The 22,336-nt window shown below is 36.1% G+C and overlaps 1 protein-coding gene across 5 annotated transcripts in view; it reads left to right on the plus strand.

Moving 5' to 3' along the window:
• The first annotated feature begins 240 nt into the window (after positions 1–240).
• LOC128028754 (teneurin-4) overlaps positions 241–22,336 on the plus strand; it is a 226,762-nt gene continuing 204,666 nt past the window's right edge. For 4 of the 5 annotated variants that reach the window (XM_052616071.1, XM_052616067.1, XM_052616069.1 and 1 more), the window contains exons 1-2: positions 241–317; positions 519–944. The gene's annotated coding sequence lies outside the window, so the exon portion shown is untranslated. The remainder of the gene's footprint in view (positions 318–518; positions 945–22,336) is intronic. The other variant, XM_052616068.1, reaches the window with a different exon arrangement.

A 22,336-nucleotide genomic window follows, 5' to 3' on the forward strand; every position in this document is an offset into this window, starting at 1 on the left:
ATAAATATTATTATTATTACTATTATGCAAATTTTAGGAAACTGACTTTTTCTTCGTAAATTATAAGTTAATTTATACGATTTTCTCCTAATATTTTACAACAAGATCTTATAAGGGGTAGGCAAGTTCGGTCCTAGTGAGCGGCAGTCCTGGAGAGTTTAGCTTTAACCCTAATCAGACACACCTGAACAAGCTCATCAATAAATTCAGGATTAGCCTACTAAGGCTATAGGCAGGTGAGTTTTTTTCTTGTATTTATTTATTTATTTTTTAGGGTTTGGAGCTGAGCTCTGCAGGACCGAACTTGCCTACCCCTGGTAGGTAACAAATAATGCAGCTTGCATTCAGTCAAACACAAGTTTTATTTATATATTTATTATTATTATAATTAGTAGTAGTAGTAGTAGTAGTATTTTCATTATTCTTATTCTTATTATTTATTTTATTTTATTTTATTTTATTTTTATTTGATTTTTTTTTTTGTTATTGCAAGTTTTACTAACCCGTTTTCATTGTAGCTAATATAGGCCCGCGTAAAAAGCGTTTGCGTTCAAGCATGTACCCCCCTCCCGTCTGCACACATGGTACGAGCCGACCGTGGATGGTGGAAGCCGCTTGTCATTCTTCGGCATTCCCTCCAGCCTCCTGCACTGCTTTCCACTGTAAGCGCTCACGGACTCGGCACTACAGCTCACGGACGCTATTCGCCCTCCAGCTCTCCGCAGTAATACACACGGCTCGACTTATTCATGCGCACTGCTCTCTCTCGCGCGCGCTCTTTCGTTCTCTCTCTATGCGGAGCCTGGGACCTTTTTCTCCCCCTTCTATTACTTTTCCTAACGGGAGATCATAATGATGAGACACCGATATTAAGAGCATAACACCTTCCGAAAAACGACGCTAACCTGCAAGACGCTGGATAGACGCCTTATTCTTCAGCAATGGTGAGATGCATGTTCACGTGAAAAGTGCGTGTGGTTGCAGAAACAGCTGGAGCAGTGCGCGTGGATGCTTGATCCTATTACGCGCAGCCTCCTCTGGTATTTATTATGGAGCAGCTTGTAAACTTGCAGCATGGAAGGGTAGTGCAAAGTAAAGAGGGCTTGTCTGTACTCTGTTACCATGTAAAACCATTAATTAGTGCTTAAGAATAAATTACTCCTCTTTCTATATATTTTTAAAAACCTGTTTAACCTTTTAAATAGAAGTTAGTTTTCATTGACTGGGACATTTTGGGCATTTTCCAGCATTTGGACTCAACATCGATCCCATATTAACGGGGCCGAGGGTGTACCAATTTACCGCTGCATGTTTCACTCCTGTGTCATTCACTTAGGGGTGTAATCTGGATGGATGACTTTAGTTTAAGGATATAGAGAAGACCGTGTTCAGCTTTAGGGTACGATTGTTAGCTTTGTTTTCTGGCAGTGGGATACAGCGTTTCCAGATTGATCCTGTAATGCAAATGTGCATTTATAGCTCCAGTTTTACTACCACCCTCCTCTTTGGGGTCTGAGGGTTCGATCTGAGGGGAGGAGTACATGGCTTTTGCTGTTGTATTTTAGGGGAAAAATAGCAAATATTGTATGAATATTTAGCATGTACTGATATGCAGCTGCACTTTAAAATATGCATTTATATTTGTAATTGTCATTTATACATTAATTTACTTGAAGAGTGACTAAGCATAGAGATGGCGATAATAAAATGGTTTGAGATCTTAAAGGCGTTTTTATTTTTATTTGTATTTTTTATAAAGTAGCACACGCAGCCTAGTATTTTCAACACAACAGAAGGGCCGTTGAAAAATGTATGGTAGATTGATAGCAGAGATGTTTTGTCTTGCACCGTATACATAAAATATACACAGAATCTCTTGGGAGATGTGCATGGCATTGCATTAGATAACAATATCAAACCAAAAGGTGGAAAAAGAGCACACATTAAAGCCAAACAGGTATCAAAAGAAAATGGTTGGGTAAAGAAAGAAAAATATGTATTTGGGCACTTTGTGGTTGTCAAACATTAGTGGAACATGTTCATAAAGACCTGTGGATACTCTGCTAGAACACCTGTGTGAACTTGAAGAGAACTGACTTCACACATGCACTAAAATGATCAAGGAACCATTTGGTTAAAGTGCAGTAAAATGTAAGTTAGTTCATATATTCCATTGGTTTGATATTCAAGATTATTTTTAAGTGCATCGTAGGCGTTCTAGATTCTTTTGGGGCCACTTGACTTGAAAAAAAAATAAAAAATACCAGATAAAAACCAATTATTAATGTTAATTCAATTTCAGAGGCATAATGTTAAATTATGTAAGCCAGTGTTTAAGCCTGAGGATATCAAGCATCATGGGGTTAAATCCTAGAGACCCCAAGTCCTTGTAGTGTGCCGTGAGGTGTTATGCAGCGGTACTAAATGAGTCTGAAGTTGGTGGGTCCCCACTGGTTTGAACTTTCGAGGTCGGCCCTGTATTCTCCCATTGTCATGGTCTGTGTTGATGAGGACCCTGGTCTCCACACAAGTAATTTCTATGAAAAGGAAAACTCGGGCAACTCTCCCTTTGTTCACCCTTACGAAGAGAATGAAGAAAAACATAGACTAATTTCTTTTTATCTTCTAATCATTATATTTTTTACATTTACGCAATGTTCCTTTACTCCTCAAGAGTAATCTTTATAAAAATGAACTTGCATGTCGTCTATTTGTGAGGCCATATAAAATTACATAATTTTGGATATTTTTACTTTTGCTTATGAACTCCTCAGAATGCCTATTTTTAATGGTCCAAGCTATTTTTTGTGGGTTTGGTTTGGTTTCATAAACTACTGACGTTGTTTGAAGCGATGTGAGAGCCGCAATGAGATGAAACAATGATGGAAACAAATCAATGAATTGCTTGAGCTCCCCAGTGACTCTTCCAGTCGAGACGCGGTGTCTCTCATGTAATAAGGCTTCATAGCTGAGCTATTGTGAAAGAGTGTAGACATCAATGGAAGGTGGACACAGTGTGTGAAGTGTTGCTCATTGCACCTTCCTCTTATTAAAGAGCCCCAGAGTTGCACCCCTGCCAAGTCTCTTTATCCCTGCAGTGCTACTGTACAAACATCTGATCACTGTCTTCACAAGACTCTTGTGCAGTGAAGTGTTTTTCCTGCTCAACCACTGCTCAGAAACTGTAGCTGATAAACCCATATTGAGAAAGAAACGTCAGGCTGCTTTTTGGCCATTTGCCTACTTTCGGGACTTGAGACCGTTCATCCACAGTTCTTCAGTTTGTCTTAAATTAAAAAAAAAAATTGCTCTGTTTGTTTGAGCAACTGGCCTGACAAAGCAATATTGGCTCAACCAGTCATGTGATCTTGGGGAGTGGCTATCTGTTTGCCCAACCAATGGCAGAAAAGGGGTGATTTCCAAAAATATAAATAAAAAACAACCTAGATCTCAGTTTTTGTTGACAATTGATTTCTTTTTTTTATTAAATGTGTGCAAAAAGTGGCATTAAAGTGCTATACTCGACCCCAAAAGGAAAATGCTATACGCTATTTGTTATTCAAATCAAAGTGTAAATAAACATAGAAATTGTATCCATATTGTGTGGCTGACACAGGCTAGCATACGCAGTTCGCTTTCATTGAATATTCTCCAAAATGGCACTACTGTGAGGCAGAAGAGACATACTGTCTAATAAAGTCATTATTTTTATTTTATTTGCATACAAAAAGTATTCTTGTCACTTCATAAAATTCAGATTGTACCACTGATGGCAGATGTTGTCTACACTGAAAAAAAAAAAAAAACTGGTATATGATTTACTTTTAAATTATTTTTTTAATGAAGTATCAATCTCACACCTGCTTTTGACATCATGGCATTAGTTTTTTTTATTTTATCTTTTTTAGAAATGGTCTCTAAGAGATCTCTCATCAGATTATGTAACCAGAACTCTGATATTCTGTGACAAATCTTTTTGACAACATAGTTTAGTAGTGTTTCCATAAGCTTAAGTATATTGCTGTGTAGTAATGAAAAGTGGAGAATTTGGTACATGGGGGTGGTTATGAACAAATGTATTTCGGATCAATGAACTGCATTGTAGTTGTGACCTACTGTGTACTCACTCCATTTGAAATCAATGTGAAAGTTGTGTGACCCTCACTGACTGCTAATGCAATTAGGCTTTTATTGTGTGCAAGTTTATAGTGCTGTAAATACTACCACCCTCACTATATACCAATATTAAAAGCAATGGCTATGTAAACCATAAATGCCAATTTGTCCTAATGGCCACTTGTCAGTTTGTCAGTACTGTAGTTTGATGAAAAAGATATTTGTCTCCTACTTGATTTTGTTGGGTTTTGGCAGGGTAAAATTTTGGAAGCTCTAAACTAAATATGTGATCCTGGATCACAAAACCAGTCTTAAGTGTATTTTTTTTTTTTTTTTCTAAATTTAGATTTATACAGCTTCTGAAATCTGAATAAATAAACTTTTCAGTGAAGTTTGTTAAGATAGGACACTATTTGACCGAGATACAACTATTCAAATCTGGAAAAGTTTGCAAAAAAATCTAAAAACTGAGAAAATCACCTTTAAGTTCTTCAATACATATTACTAATCACAAATTACATTTTGATACATTTACTGTAGGAAATTTACAAAATATCTTCATGGAACATGATCTTTACTTAATATCCTAATGATGTTTGGCATAAAAGAAAAATCTATAATTTTGACCCATACAATGTTTATTTTGCCTATTGCTAAAAATGTACCCCAGCGACTTAAGACTGGTTCTGGGGTCCAGGGTCACAAATGTCAAAGGCTTGTTATTATAGTATGTGCAGACAGTGAGGACAATGCAATAGCAGTACAAGATATATCAGCTCAAATACTGGTGCAGGAAATCCCGAATTCCTTAGAAATGCAAATTATGTATCAAATTCGTCATCGTTCTTTTAATGTGCATGTAGTATGGATATTACTGGACAAACATCTAAATGTTTACACTAAGACGAAAAAAGCTAAACTTTTAGAAAAGATGCTTAATTTAGCAAAAATGTTTGCTTTGTATACCTTTTAATCTACAATTATATGTTTCAGTTCACAAAAAAATCTTGCAAGAAATGAGGAATTCCCTAGAAATGCAAATCATAATTTGTCAGATCTTGGATTGGCATCTTTATGTTTATTTAATGTATGTTTAGTATGGAGTATTTGACAAAAGTGTGACAAAAATGTTTATGCTTGCTTTGCTTAGAAATGCAGAACCCTAAAAAAATCGAACCCTTTAATGCAACAAACTGGAATATTTAGAAAATACCAATAGTATGCTTTAAAAGAAAATATTTATTTATTTATTAAAAGCATACTATTGGTTAAAGGCTAAACTATTTTAGTAAGAAATAATAAAGCAATATGAAATAATAGAAATGTAAGAATTGTGAAATCTTTAGAAATGCAAGTATTTTGGTCATACAGGGTTAATGTATTTAAGTTCAAAGTCTAGAAGAAATGCAAGTCATTTTTGGTGATTTTAAACTTCTACAGATCGTATCGATTTCAGGTTAACAATGTATACAAACTGTTCACCTTTTCAACAAGGAGAAAATACCCTTAAACAGATAAGCATGCCTTTTTAAAACTCCTTACCATGGCTTTGAAAAAAAAAAAAAAAAAAAAAATGTGATAATTGCCTGATATAAAGCTTTTCCGGAAATCCTGCAAAGACAAACAACAAACAGCTTTGATGGCATCCAGTAATTGGCACTCCAGAAAGGTCTCACTCGTGACTTTACAGTACAGTACAATACATTATTGTTTTGTTTAAATGGCATGTCACTCTGACAGGACGAGTAGATCTTACTGTAAATGAACCTCATTGTCAGCTTGCTTGTTTTTGGAAAAATCCGCTAATTTCCGCATGCTCAAATGATTAGAGCTTTGCTTTGTCCCTCTCAGATGGCGTATAAATCATTGCCACTCAGTACAGTTGGTGCATTAGTTGGGCTTTACAAACGCAACCTTCTCATTCACCTTCTAAACATGAACGCTATTAATGGCGATAATGAGTGCACCGGGTACAGGGGGTGTATTTGCTTGCCCGGAGCATTATGTTTAGCTGAGGATGCAGTCTGTCAAGCTCTGATTTATCATATGTATTGGCTAAAGGCAGCCTGTCAAGATAGCAATGTTTTATTGGACTTGAAAGTTGGGAGAGAGGGAAAAACATGCTGTAGCACTCTTCATTTCCAGAATTACTGAACAGTGACTGGTCAACTGAGCAGTTGCGATTTGCTGAATGAGGGTTTGCGAGTTGCTGAATGAGGGAATTTTCTCTCTCTCCTTTTCTTTAGTGAAACTTGGTTAATCTTAGGAAAGTTCTCATTGAAGGAGACACGTTATTGGTATGGCTACGTAGCTGTCAGGGCTTTGCAGCATTACTTTTTAAATATGAAGTGTAGCTGGGTGTTTTTATGAAATGTGACTCTTGCCTTTCTCTAGATGAGGTTGTTTTTTGTTTTTTGTATTTTTTTTCTCCACATGGTTGGGGGAAAGACAAGCTTTTCTTCACTCCAGTGGGCTTGGACATTGTGTATTCTACAAGTGGGATCAGGAACAACAGCTGCCACATTTACATTCAAATGACTTTCAATAGATCCAGCTTCGTAGTCTGGGCTCCTATTCCCATGCAATTTCACCAGGTATACTACCCCTCCCACCCAATTTGGGATACTGACGGCCAAACTTTTTTTATGGAAAAAATGAATACAAATTTATTTATGAAGGTTTAAATTTTTACTGGAGCAACAAGGGAGGTGGCATTTCTTGTAAAGACCTAGGAAGGAAACTCTCAATTGATTCTCCTTGACAGCAGTGAGATTACATGGAGATTTTAACTTATGTTTTTGGTTTCCTAAATGCTTCTACTGAGAAAAAGACTGCAGTAATCTCACACATTTCCTCTCAAGATCTTCAGAAGATACCACAAGAATGTCTCTAACTGTGCTCAGAATGCAACCTCTATTCATTTTAAAGAGGGATGCTGGCTGGCAAGCTATCTTATGCCAAGAATGAAAGAAAATGTATTAGAATTCCATATTTTGCATAGGAGCATCAGTTAATAATTTTTTTTTTTTTTTTTTTTGTCAACAAGGAAGGTGGCATTTCTTGTAAATAAAATCTCAAACATGTCTCTCGCTGTGTTTACAATCGTCAAACTGCTGCTCTCATTAATTTTAAAGGTTTCTACTTATACTAAATACTGTGTCACTAGTTGTCTCATTTTTGACTTATATATATTATTTTATTATATTATTATTTTATATATTATTATTATTTTTTTTTTGCATGCACCGTACTATATCCGATATCACACAATATTAATATTGACATTGGTTGATATTCCTTTCCCCTGTTTTTGCATTTCTATTTCTCTTATTTTTTTCTTTTAGATTATCTTTGCCATCATCAAAGTCTCACTTAAAATTAAGGTAACTTTTTAGTTTAGAGACCAATTCTCACTATTAACTAGTTGCTTATTAACATGCACATTGTCTGTTTATCAGTAGTTATAAAGCACATATTCAGCATGGTCATATTTCTACGTCCCATAATCCTAGCCAATACCTAAATTTAGCAACTACCTTACTAACTTTTAAACCGAGATTAGGAGTTAATTGAGGCAAAAGGCATAGCTAATACTAGAACGAATAATTTAGTAACACTGTTGAATTTAATCTTTTATAAATAAATAGATTTTTATACAGTTCATTACAGTGACTACATTTACATGCAGCCAATAACCCGTTCAAAACCAGAATATTAGCAATAACCCGGTCGCGCATATTATTTAAATATTATACCTGGGGTACCCCTTTTCTAACCTGAATATTTGGTCTTGTAAACGCGTTTCGGTAACCTGGTAATTCCAGACTCTGCTACTTCACTTTGCTTCGTAGACAGAGTCTGGAATGGCATAATAGAAAAGTGTTTTCTCTTTTGCTAGGGGGCGCTTGTCTGAAGTTTAAAATCATTGGTTACCCGTAAGCCAATCAGATACATTTAGGTATGACGTATGTTATGCACCTGTACAGCCGCATCGAAGCACAGACATCATGCATCAAACTCAAATCTATGATTGAACTTCCACTGTAAACCTGTTGTAAACACATAATGATGCGAGCGAAATACCGGTGTGAACATGGCTGTAAACGACTTTTGCAGATTATGCAAAATTAATCTACGCATCTACGTCACGGCTCTCAGCATGCCCTCTGTTCGTTGATTGGCCCGGCTGTTTCCAGACCGGTGGCAAACAGAAAGCTCTGACGCTGTATCAGACTGAGTACAAAAGCGAAATGAAATTGAGCGGAAGTAGGAAGTCTGACGTAGTCAGGCTAGCATTTCGGCATATCCCCATCAAAATGTGTGTTCTGCGCATGTTCTATTCGCAAGGAATCTTGGTCTTTTGAGTAGAGACGGCGCATAAAATACAGGAAGAAGAATGACGCATATTGCGTCTTAATGTTGTCCGTACGTCCAGACGCTAACCGTGCGTCACCGTTTACATCGGGATATTGGCGATTGATTACACATTCCATGTATACAGGAGTAACTCTCTCTGCTCACGCATGTAAACGGGTTATCCCGAATGTTTCAGAAACCTGAATAGTGACCATAACCTGAATTTTAACAGCTTGTAAATGTAGTCAGTGTTGTTATACTTGAATTGTAGCATTTAAAATTATTATTATTTATTTTTTGTGCTTTATTTTAAACATATTTAAACAATAGTGTAGAATTTTAATATTGGACATAACATGGATTGTATTATTAGTTTATTGATTTAGACCAGAATTGTATTTCTCCAAAGGAATTTGGTGATTAAAAAGGTGTGTAGATGAAACTGAAAACTCATCAAAACTCTTAGATTTTAAAGGGAAACCTCTGAGCAATTTTGCTCTGGGAAGTTATATTGTTACCTATAGAAGAATCCCACAGATAGGCCTACAGATCACCACGCCATCGTACATTGAAAGTTGGAGTCGTTTTGAAAAATAGAAGTTGAGACACTGAAGTAGTAAAACAAATGATGGGTTTGCTTCAGTTGACATGTGAACGAAATGCCGCCTTTGAACGCTGGGTAATTAATCAATTACTGGCTGTTTGTCATTAGCAGCGGTACTGTGCTAGAGTGAGGTCAGACTTGAGGTTTCTCCATTTATCCCTGTATATAGTGGCATTGTCTGCTTTGTTTGAGCAATGCTAATGCACCTCATGGCCTGTAACTGACCTTATTACTCATCTCAGGCAAGAAAAAGATTCACATGGATGTTTAATACCAACTGTTTTTCTTTGTTGGCCAATTGGTTGAATGGTTAGGTGATGAATGCTCTAAGCACCGTTGTGTTTGATAACAGTCATCAGTCTGCTTTGTCGACCCCAAGACCTTTTGTGTTGGAGCCCGAAACATCCGCCTCCCACAATCCTGTGAGGTCGCAGCCCCCTGCGTTGACTCACCTTTGTGGCGATGTTTAGGTGCAGAGAAAATTGAAGTAAATTTTACATGTGGATGCTGCTTGTTCATATTCAAAAATTAGTGTTGCAGGTGGTTGTCAGAGAGTTGCTGCGGTTGCTAGGGTATTCCTTGATGATTTCTAGAGTTTTCTGTGAAATTGTATAATATTCCGTTCAAAGTACATGATTTTTATAATTTTTTGGTTGCAATTTTTAGTAATTTACTTAAGAAACAGTACAAGAGTTATACAGGTCAGTGACATGCAAATTTTTTGTCTGGATCTGTATTTTTTAATATACTGTGGCTTGACAACTCTGCAATGAACTTCTCTGAATTACAATAAATGTTTATTTTTTTTGGGGCGGGGGGGGGGGAGGGGCATTAAAGAAAGTTGGGTGATACAACAAAGAATAAAATAAAGAAAAGTTTAATTAAAAACTCTTAAATAAAATTCTCGAAGATCTTTTGAGTAATTTTAAGCAGTAGTAATGACAATGTTTTATTAGTATTTCTGTTATAAAACAACAATAATAATAATAAAAAAATGCACACACCCACACAAAGATTATTTCCCAGTACTAGACACCAGGTTTTCTCTCTTTTCCTTCATTTTGGACACTCTTGTTGGTTATTGACCCTTGTGCCAAAGTTTAATTCTTAATGTCAGAGGGTATTTCAATCCCTCACCCTAAATATGAACAGTATTTTAAGTGATTCTTGCTTTAGCAGACACAACTAATGAACCTCTTTGTATGATATTGATTTATTTTCTCTTCCCTGAAAGGCCTGCCTGATGTTGCCTCTCAACAGTGGCTATTTTTTCCTTGTTCTTGCTGGAGGATCTCTTCGGCGCTATCAGTCAGCCTCTGCTCTTGAAGTGGTCTCTGTAAGAGGGGGCTTCGTGTGAAAGGAGGGGGCCTTAATATGTGCACTTGAGCCACTTTTCAGAGAGGATGGAGGTTCATGTTACATCTCTTGTGCTGAGAGAAACAGTGCGCCCATTGTGTCCCGCATTTCACACTACACATGTAGCAATTTCGGTGATGATTCACATAAGTCACTGAAAGCTAATCGCAATCTCTTTGCACGAGAATCGGATTTCAGCTTTTGTCGTCGGAGCTTAATTTACTGTCACAAACTTGAATGCGCCTTGTACGTTTCCGCTCGGGTGTCTGGAAAAACACCTGCCAGAATGACCTGTTTGTCTGAAGTATGTTGGCCGTAGATCTAGCAGCATGTGTTACGCAACTGAGTGTTATGTGCACTTGGCAATTATTAAAGCTGCTTTCCAGAACTAATAGAGGAAATTTATAAACTATTATAAGATCACTGAAGCTTAAGACTCCTATATAAAAGCACATTTCTGAATCTAGACTCTGCTAATGACATTGGAAAGACATTTATAAAATTACATTTAGAGACAGATGCTGAAGTATGGTAGTACTGCAAAATAAAAAAAAAAAAATATATAGTCAGAGCTGTGGTGCCCATGTGGGTAATGCGGGTTTGAAAAGCTTAATTAATTTCCTGATTATTTCTTCATTCTAATTAAAAATAACTAAATAAAAACGAATCTAGTGTTGCTACAAGCTTTTTGGTTTATATGCTTGCACAGATGAGCGTTGATGCCTAAGCAGGTGATGTACATTTTTTTTTAATTTGACATTTCCCCAGTTGTTTCCTGGAAATATTGACATTCATAGAGTTGTGTGAAGTATTTTGTGCTGTTAAACTTTAAATTTACTTTAAATTTCTTAATGCACATTTGTTGATCTAATATTTATACAGTAGTTCACCATATTCTTAATGTAAGCGCGAGTGCAGCTATTTTTAACTTAATGTAATAGGCTTTCAGTGTCAGTTGCTTCTAGTTATTTTACCTGTGTTAAAACAGTCCATTATGCTCCTTGATATTGCAGTTTGGCATTTATCATATTACTTTTATCATCACAAACATAAACACACTGGTTTGTTGCCCAAATTGCTTTGCTGTATACTGCACTTTATTATTTTAGTTATTTACTATAGGCTAATAAAATCAGACGTCTTGCACATTCATAGCATATAGCTTACTTATGTGTTGAAAAATGATGTGGATACTATTAATCTTTGGCACAACCAATTAGCTCAGCCAATGACATTAGACCGGGGCGGGGCTAAATTTATATCTGCTCAATGACAGATGGGAGGAGTGTATATTAGTTTCACTATATTGGCAAAGAAATCACCAGTTACCTGTAAAGTTAATGTAAAATGCCATTAACAATCAATTTTATATCTTTAATGTGATCCAGTAAAAGTAAGAATAGGTATGTTTGAAGTAGTAGATATTTGTCTACTGGTTAACATTATACAACTACCTGGATATAAACTTGATTTCCTTTCTCAAATAACATGCAAAGATGAATTGACCAAGGGCTGGGTTCACAAAGTTTTCTAAATTAAAGTTAAGAATAATTTGTATTTATAATAATAATAAATAATAATAATAATAACTTAATAAATACATTAATCTTAATGTTCTTATCTGTTTTCTTGTAATTGTTCTTTAAAAAAATATATTTCTTTTAAGATATTCTTTCCTTAAAGGAACACTCTTTTTCCTTATCTACCCTAGAATTAAACGGTTGTGTTTTACTGTTTTTGAATCCATTCAGCCAATCTCTGTGTCTGGCTGAAGCACTTTTATCTTAGCATAGCATAGATCATTGAATCTGATTAGACTGTAAGCATCTCACTTAAAAATTACCAAAGAGTTTCAATATTTTTCCTATTTAAATCTTGACTCTTCTGTAGTTGCATCATGTACTAAGACCTGATTTTTGTCATTTTGAAGCTCAAAGTGTGCAGAGCAGTTCATCGCCATCTTGGCAGCGCGTCACCGCGCAACTGTCCCGGGCAATCGAATATGGGTAAAAATGCGGGAGCTGGTTGCTGAAGCCACGCCCACCTAGCGCAATGCCAGTATCAGCAGCAGCAATGCACCAGTCACTCAAGTGACCACGCCCTTAATTATGCAGAACTTTAAGGTTTAAAATAATTTAAACAGATGAGTTATTAAAAAATTCAGCCCCCCTTTCAGTTGTCATGTTGGCCAAAATTAGCTATATAGACCAAAATAATTTTTGAACCAGGCATGGATTAAAAAACTGTAAAATGCAACTGGTTAATTAACTTTTGGGGAGTTGGAAATTGAACCTATTTTCAAAAATAGTGGAGTGTTCCTTTAAATCCCCAAAGGTAAGATGTTTAAATTTGAAACAAGCAAATAAATTAAGCATTACAACATAACTCTACCTGCATATGATGTGCACGACTAGTGATCGATAATGAAACAAATGATTGGTGATCATGATAAAGCATGACCTAAGTTTTACTGAATCCGGTTAAACACACACACATAAAGGGGCCTCATTTCATGAGTTGAGTTTTCGTCAAGTTTTCGTCAGCATCCAGCACATATAAAAATAGATTGGATTTTAGTTTCATGCTGACTTTAAACATTGCCATAAGTAAGGCTATGTTTTCGGCTGCATCATGGAATGAAGTTGAGGTTGCATCATAAAACAAAGAAGTGACACAATTCTTGTTTGTTATTGAGGGTGATTCAGTCATTTAGCCAGAACGCGTTGAACTCCAGTGGCCATGCTGCAACCTCAGCTCTTGAGAGCGGAGAAAATAAAGGTAGTGACTAAGCCGGGGCTGCTGACGAAACATGCTCTGTCCTGTGGCATATCTGCCTCCTCTGTCGAGAAAGACTCCAGGGATGAGTGCGTATGTGAGCGAGAGCAAAACAGGGTAAGAGAGAAAGAGCACAAGTGTGTGCGTGAGACAAATACGAGATAGAAATGAAAGAGCAGGCCACTATGCAAAGCTGTAGGAACAGAGAAAAAAGTGATGTGTAAATAATAAGAGGTCCTTATGGTGTTTTAGGGTTACATTATCTGGTCACTTCTTACAGCCGTCACTTATTTTCCTGCTATCAGACTAACAAAGTGGCGCCCAAATTTTCTGCATGTACGGGCTCCTTTCTTCAGATTAGACTCCCCAGTGGTGTTTCATCATGTGGCACATAATCTTATGCAAGATGGTGAAATGGCAGTTAATTTGCAGGTAATAAGACTCCAGTGATTTGCCATTGAAAGGACACCAGAAGTGAGGACTGTGTTTGAATGTCACGTAGGCTGCGACACTCATTACGTTAGGAATGTTTTTTTTATTGGAATAACTGGCTGCGTAATGTTTCAAGCTGTTAATCACTGAAAGTCATATTACATTAGATAAGCACATTAGGTTTAGAGTCATTTCTGGCAGATTGGATGGTAGCGACTACCTGAGTTACACATTGTAAGTGTACAGAGGAAACTGCAGACAAATGGCCTAATTCGTAATGTCCTGTTCACTGTTTCGTTATGGTTGATGTGCAGTTTTTTTTTTTTAATGTTAAAATAATTTATTCTGTCCCTTAATGTATAGGCCATTACATACTTTACCTGTTAAGGCCTATTCCAATTTGCCTTTGTGATCCTCCTGGGACTTGTGTGTGTGTGTGTGTATATATATATATATATATAAAATACACCACACACACACACGTATGTATATATATATATATATATATATATATATATATATATATATATATATATATATATATATATATATTAGACACAAACATTTGTTTATACCATTCATTTATTTTATTTATTTCATGAAGAGGATCACAAACTTATTTTCATAGTTTCATTTTTAGTTCAGAAAGTTTTAGAGAATATTATTTTGCCTGAATGTAAAACATCTTGCTGTAATCTTTTAACTACACTGCCATAACTATTGTAGTGTGTGTGTGTGTGTGTGTGTGTGTGTGTGTGTGTATTAGAACTGAATAATGGAAATGAACAGCCATAGCTACAGTAAATGAGAAGAGACTCCTTATTTGACAGAATACAGCCTCTGTTTAGACTGAATTATGAAATAGTTGAATACAACTTTAGAGAATTTGTCTCAGACTTTAAGCATTCATACAGTACTTTTTGTTCCAAAAAGAACTAGGTATACTAAAATAGTGGTGTTTTAACAATGGTAAAATCACAGTATCCATACTTCATGTAGCTTCACTTTTCCAATTAGAAATGAATAGAGAAAATCTATAGAGTGACCTATTGGGTTTGATTGGCAGTGGCGTTAGGGTCCTGTTCATTTGTTTGTTTGGCTATAATCATGTCACTTTTAACACATGGTGAGAGAATATCAGCACTTTAAGGCCACTCCACGAAGTCTTGAGCCAGTCAAACAGATTTATTGATCTGCTCTAATTTGCTTTTAAACCTCCCACGCTCTATTCCTACTCCTCTCTTTTGCTTTTTTTCAGATATTTGAAATGACCTACTACCATGGCACTGTATTTTTGCTGTATGCAATATAGACACATCTACTGTTTGCAGATTTTCTGTATCCATGCATAGATGTTTGACATGGTAGTTCACATTAAATGGTTAGCAGTATAACTTTATAATATGTTCATTGGAGAATATGTTCAGCCCCCTCCCTCCGAATGAGCTTCGTGTATTAAATGTTGATTACTACGGAACAACATACGTACAATTTGCAGCTTGCACATGCTTCACCTCTCCCACACCATTTGTGCTAAACTTTAAAATGTAAGGTCTTGAAAACTGCCTAACCACAAGTAAGATAATAACAATAGGAATGCTTGCCTCAGCAAACACTGCACTAATAAGAAAACATGAATGTTTCTTTTTTTTTTTGCTGAACCAGGCGTGAAGATCGATTTTTAGAAAATAAGCGGTCTCTGACATAACCTGAAAGAAACTTTATCAAACGGAAAAGTAGAGGGGATTGGTTAATTGGCCTAGCATGGCTAGCCAGAGGCAGAGTCTCTCGTTTCCTGAGCGAACTGGCTCCGGTTCAAGGCCTAGTGCGTGCTCGGCTAGAAAGGTTTTCAAGGGGCAGGGCCCAGCGCTGAGAGGGACTTGTCAATATAATTTGAGTCTTAGGAAGCAAAGTGGAATTATAGCTTGCAGGGGGACTGCCCTTAAGCTGTTTTTCTATAAATATTAATCAGCCCCACAAGTCTGGCTGGAAGGTGGCTCAGCAATTTTGGCTTGTGTCATTGACTGTACTTCAGCGTGCCAAGAGAAATGAAGGAGAGATGAGATGACATTTAGTGACACCTCTAATTTCTGTTTTAATTTCAGAAGTCACACTGGGAATTTCTCCTCAAATAAAAAAATAAAAATCTGTAGGGTTATTAGAGTAAAAACACACACACACACACACATAAATTGTATATATAAAAACAAACAAATCTTTTACTTGTTGAAATCAAATATTTTAAAATAAAATAAGATAAAGTACACAACAAACTTTAAATTATATTATTTCATCTACATTTCGCTTTAATTTTAACTCAATGTACTAAAACAACTGAAAATGAAATAAAAAGAATAAAAACTATACAGACATATTTAGAAAAATGTTAAACTAATCAAAACTTCAAAAACAAGCAACAAATTTACTAAAATTAAACGGTTAATGTTTTCATTAAGAAACAAAGCAAAGTTTGAATGTTTCAATTAAAACTAAAATAATTGTGTCTGAATTAAATCATAAAATCTTAATATTACTTTGAGATTTATCTATCTATCTATCTATCTATCTATCTATCTATCTATCTATCTATCTATCTATCTATCTATCTATCTATATCTATATATATATATATATATATATATATATATATATATATATATATATATATATATATATATATATATATATATATACACAGTATTGTTCAAAATAATAGCAGTACAATGTGACTTACCAGAATTATCAAGGTTTTTAGTATATTTTTTATTGCTACGTGGCAAACAAGTTACCAGTAGGTTCAGTAGATTCTCAGAAAACAAATGAGACCCAGCATTCATGATATGCACGCTCTTAAGGCTGTGCAATTGGGCAATTAGTTGAAAGGGGTGTGTTCAAAAAAATAGCAGTGTCTACCTTTGACTGTACAAACTTAAAACTATTTTGTACAAACATTTTTTTTTTTCTGGGATTTAGCAATCCTGTGAATCACTAAACTAATATTTAGTTGTATGACCACAGTTTTTTAAAACTGCTTGACATCTGTGTGGCATGGAGTCAACCAACTTGTGGCACCTCTCAGCTGTTATTCCACTCCATGATTCTTTAACAACATTCCACAATTCATTCACATTTCTTGGTTTTGCTTCAGAAACAGCATTTTTGATATCACCCCACAAGTTCTCAATTGGATTAAGGTCTGGAGATTGGGCTGGCCACTCCATAACATTAATTTTGTTGGTTTGGAACCAAGACTTTGCCCGTTTACTAGTGTGTTTTGGGTCATTGTCTTGTTGAAACAACCATTTCAAGGGCATGTCCTCTTCAGCATAGGGCAACATGACCTCTTCAAGTATTTTAACATATGCAAACTGATCCATGATCCCTGGTATGCGATAAATAGGCCCAACACCATAGTAGGAGAAACATGCCCATATCATGATGCTTGCACCTCCATGCTTCACTGTCTTCACTGTGTACTGTGGCTTGAATTCAGAGTTTGGGGGTCGTCTCACAAACTGCCTGTGGCCCTTGGACCCAAAAAGAACAATTTTACTCTCATCAGTCCACAAAATGTTCCTCCATTTCTCTTTAGGCCAGTTGATGTGTTCTTTGGCAAATTGTAACCTCTTCTGCACATGCCTTTTTTTTAACAGAGGGACTTTGCGGGGGATTCTTGAAAATAGATTAGCTTCACACAGACGTCTTCTAACTGTCACAGTACTTACAGGTAACTCCAGACTGTCTTTGATCATCCTGGAGGTGATCATTGGCTGAGCCTTTGCCATTCTGGTTATTCTTCTATCCATTTTGATGGTTGTCTTCCGTTTTCTTCCACGTCTCTCTGGTTTTGCTCTCCATTTTAAGGCATTGGAGATCATTTTAGCTGAACAGCCTATCATTTTTTGCACCTCTTTATAGGTTTCCCCTCTCTAATCAACTTTTTAATCAAAGTACGCTGTTCTTCTGAACAATGTCTTGAACGACCCATTTTCCTCAGCTTTCAAATGCATGTTCAACAAGTGTTGGCTTCATCCTTAAATAGGGGCCACCTGATTCACACCTGTTTCTTCACAAAATTGATGACCTCAGTGATTGAATGCCACACTGCTATTTTTTTGAACACACCCCTTTCAACTTATTCAACTAATTGCCCAATTCAATATTTCTTTATTGGTATGAATGTTAATTATACAACATTGCCAAAGCTTAGTGTACATGTATAGAAAAAATGCAATAAATTATAACAAAAAAAAATTGAACATCACAGTAATGGAACTGATTATAATAACATCTTATAATATTAAACTAACAAATATAACATTTGTGTGAACATTTGATGCCAGTCTTTAATTTACATATAAATACACAAACATATTAAGGATCACTGTATGTATGTATGTATGCATGTATGTATGTATGTATGTGCATTACAAGTGACCTTCCTGGCTCTGCAAGTCATTTTATTTACTGCAGGTTAAAAGTTCAGTCCACAATTGTAGCACTGCATTTCTCTGTTTGACCCCACCCATGTGAACTACAGAAAATCTATGCTATTAATCTGTCTAAACAAATCCCAGGGGGCAGTGGTGCAGTTTAGCTCGTCTGGGTAGTAATGTTTGGAGATGATTCTTTAATTCACAGCTGCTTTGTTTCCAAATGACCTTAGCTTTCATGTTTTGTTAACAAGCGCTTAACGGTTTTCTTTTCTTTTCTTTTATTTATTTGTTCATAATTCTTTTTCTTAGGTAATATGCAAAAACATATGCAGATTCAGCCATGCTATATGGCAGTGGTCACCAATCTCGGTCCTGGAGGGCCGCTGTCCTGCAGAGTTTAGCTCCAACCAGCTCCAACACACCTGTTTGAAAGTCAGTAGGTGTTTCTCAATGTCAAGGAAGGATCCTCGGAAGCCAGTATTTCGAGGATGCTACGTCATCGACATCCGTCGAAGGACCGTTCCAGTGTTGAGGATCCTCGGAATTTCAACCAAGGACTGAGTCCTTTGTTCGAAGAATATCCCATACACAGGAAAGGATGCATATGTGTATCCTTCGCGCTCTCAAATCACCCACAATCCTATGCGCGCAGCTTTGCTATATAACGTTATTAGTTCAAAAATTCCAAAATGTCGAACGCTAATGTAGTCGGAGCGTTAACGGTTTTTATTTACGTTACCAAATATTTGTTATAACTGTAGTAAATATAAGTAAAGTTTGATGTTTAAATGCCAGTACAAATTACTACCGTATTGATATTGTAAATTATACAAATACAAATGGTTAACTGAACCGGACCTGTCATTTAACAATTGGTTGCGTCATCGGCATTTCTTTTATAAATAACTAGTTAAGTTGTCCAAAGTAATTTAATGATACCATTCACAGCGTTATTCAAAGGGACCTTTTCACTGACGTAATGACGCAATTACGTGCACTTGCTAGCCTGTTCCATTTACGTGTTCTCCGAATGAGAAAGAGGAGTCTCACCTAGCCTCTGAAGGAAGTGACTTGGAAGGATCAGTCCTACCAAGCAAGTATCCTTGACATTGAGATACACCTAGTATGCCTAGTGAGATCTTGATTAGCTGGTTCAGGTGTGTTTAACTGGGGTTGGAGCTAAACTCTGCAGGACAGCGGCCCTCCAGGACCGAGATTGGTGGCCCCTGCTATATGGTTTCAGAAGGTTTTTTTTTTTTTTTTACCTTTGATTCAGAGCTAAGAACAAGATTTATTTATTTATTTTTTATTTTATTTTTTCACTCATTTATTTATTTAGATTTTTGAATATATTTGATCTAATTTTGTCTTCTTTTAAACTTGTTAAAATACTTGTTAGAATAATCTCAAATTAGTTCAGTGCTATTGAGGACACACTGCCTGATGGTACTAAACAAATCCTTTGTCAGTTTAGTCGGCCGACATCTCTTTCCAGAAATATTGGTGTTAGTTACAGTGTGGGGGGTGGTGGGGATGTCTAACAAGCAGCGATGGAGAAATTACTGAAGCATCTAAAACCTTTTTAAAGTGGTGTTCTTTTGGCCCATGCACAGATGAATAGAGATATGTAACTATGTTTTAGTGGCACAGTAAGGCCCATACAAAGCTTAGCCATACGTAATGTATTGTTTGCTGTCAGAAGGGTTTACCCTTTCACTTTTTCCCATACGAAGAGACTGACACCAGTGACGAAGAATGACCTTTAAAAGAGAAGCACTGTATGTGTGGAACTTCCCTTTTTTTCATGTGCTACATAATGCTACAGTACCTTGTCTGCCTTTTTAAAGAATCATCGGCTTGACCCAATAAAGAAAACATCTTAAAAGGTTCATGCAAAAAAATAAAAAAAATAATCTGTAATCATTTTATGACCTTCATAATAATTAATGTGAAAATAAAATGTGCTGATTTCCTTAATACAATGAATGGGAACTGAATCCTTCAAGCTTCAAAAAGAATGGAAGAGTCCTTGGAAAGTATATCCAGATCATTTGGATTTGTGTAGGTACCATTCAGGTTTTGTGAGCTAAATGAACCAATTCATGAAATTCAGCTGACTCAAAAGAATCACTTTCTCTCATGAACAAGCCAAGGAGAGCTTTCTAGAGTTTGAATGAATAACGACTTAAATTACAACCACTATTAAGGTGCTTTTTCATCATTCTTTGAAGCTTGATAGCTTTAGTGGCTGTTCATTGAAATTTGTATGGAAAAGTGTGACCAGCACATTCTCCAATATTTCTCTGTGTGTTCAGAAGTAAGTTATATGAGTTCGGTAGACATTTAAGGTGAGTGAATGATTCATGCATTTTCACAGTGAAATATTCCTAAGGCTGTTGGTGAATAATAACCTCTACTGGCTTGTGTGTTTTGTTCTTGTTGTTTTTTTTCTTTGTTCCCTGTCTTGTAAGTCAACCGTACAAGCTACAAGGTCTCATCGTGTGTTTCTGTGTTTTGTGTTCTTTCAGCGGAGCCACTGTTGAAAGAACCATTTTGCTGCCATGCTGGATCAGCAATGCAAAAACATAAAAACATTAGCATGCATTTTCCATCAAATAACTCTGCTATGCTGAATGATCTGTCATTATTACTTCAGGCAGCTTCAACACTGCTTCACATGAACTGCTTGCTGTTTACAGCCATCACATGGTGCATCTGATCCTCATTATATATCTTGAATTTACAATTTACATGTGTAGCCATGCATCCTCGTGCTGCACTACTGAGTCATTCTCGCGTGTTGCAAAGGTTTTAGAGACTGAAGTGGAACTGATTTGCCCATCACGGCTGGAACTGCTATATGGCTGTTCTGTTCGGAGTTCTTTGTTTTAATGTCCCCCCACCAGCTGCGGAGGGGAGATAACTCCTGTGTGGCAAAGGTGTAAAATTGTACTTCTTCCATGTAAAGGCATATACTTAAGATTCAAGTGGAAGGTGTTAATTAGTTAATAAAGCTCTAAGGCTGACATATTTTTTTTTTCTGTGTCCTTCGACTTCAGATTACATCTCGAGTTCAAAGGAATGTTGGCACAAAAAAATAGGGCAGTAAATGTACTTTTTTTTGTTTTTGTTTTTTTTACAACTGTTTATTGGAATTCTGGGAACAGTAGTATAAAACAAAAAGCAACTTTGCAAATTTACAACCCATCCCAACCTGTCACACCCTTTGGTAGACTTCAAAATATAGAAAAAAAAATAAATAAATACAAAAATAAACAATAATAATGAAAATAAATTAAGTAAATATTAAGAATAAGTAATATTAATACATTTTTTTTTTAACAAATATTTTCTAAAAGATGACACAACATTAAAAACTGAAAGCCATACACTTAGAACTGTGTATTCGAGAAGAGTTCCACAGAGATATGCCGCTTTTCCACCGAAATTACCCGGAACAATTGTACCAAGAACTTTTTTCCCCAGGAACTATTTTCTCCCCAGACCTGTTGCTTTCTGCATTTCCACCGTGGTCTAAAGTACTGTGAAGATTGGTCAAATAGTCTGGTAATGTAGGTCTGCGCGCATTTCTAAAAACAAAGTACACATATTTTGGACTTGCATCCTTGGTAGTTCGGACTTGGGAGTATGATGTCCACGATGACGCAAATCCGGTAATTCTGCAAACAGCAGCGTACTTGATGAAATCATCAGCTCGCCTTGGCTACTGCAATTTCCATCACTGTATATTTACAATAAAATTAAAAAGGATATTAAATACCACTGCCTCTTTCATTTTCATTTAAACAATAACAGCCACATAAATGTACTTCGTTCAGGGAAATGTGTGTATTTATACAGCCATTACAATGAAACAAAATATTATTTCAATTGGCCCTTTTTATTTTCATTTTAACATAAGTATGGTAACCCATCCAAGTGCGAACACACTGTGAACACACACCCAGAGCAGTGCACAGCTACTGTATATATCCAGCGCCCGGAGAACAACTGGGGGTTCAGTTCCTTGCTCAAGGGCACTTCAGCCACACACACACACAGACAGTCACACACACACAAATAATTTTCAAATTAATGTTGTTCTTCAAATTATTCATATTTATCAAATTAATGCATAATCCATCAAATGCATATTCATCAAAGAATTTAAAAAAAAAATGCATCACTGTAAAAAAAACAAAAACAAAATCCAGCACAACAGCACAAAAATAATGTTTTCTTAGCATAAATTGTTGTAATT

Source organism: Carassius gibelio, chromosome A15 (genome assembly GCF_023724105.1).
Source record: "Carassius gibelio isolate Cgi1373 ecotype wild population from Czech Republic chromosome A15, carGib1.2-hapl.c, whole genome shotgun sequence".
NCBI classification, from domain to species: Eukaryota; Metazoa; Chordata; class Actinopteri; order Cypriniformes; family Cyprinidae; genus Carassius; species Carassius gibelio.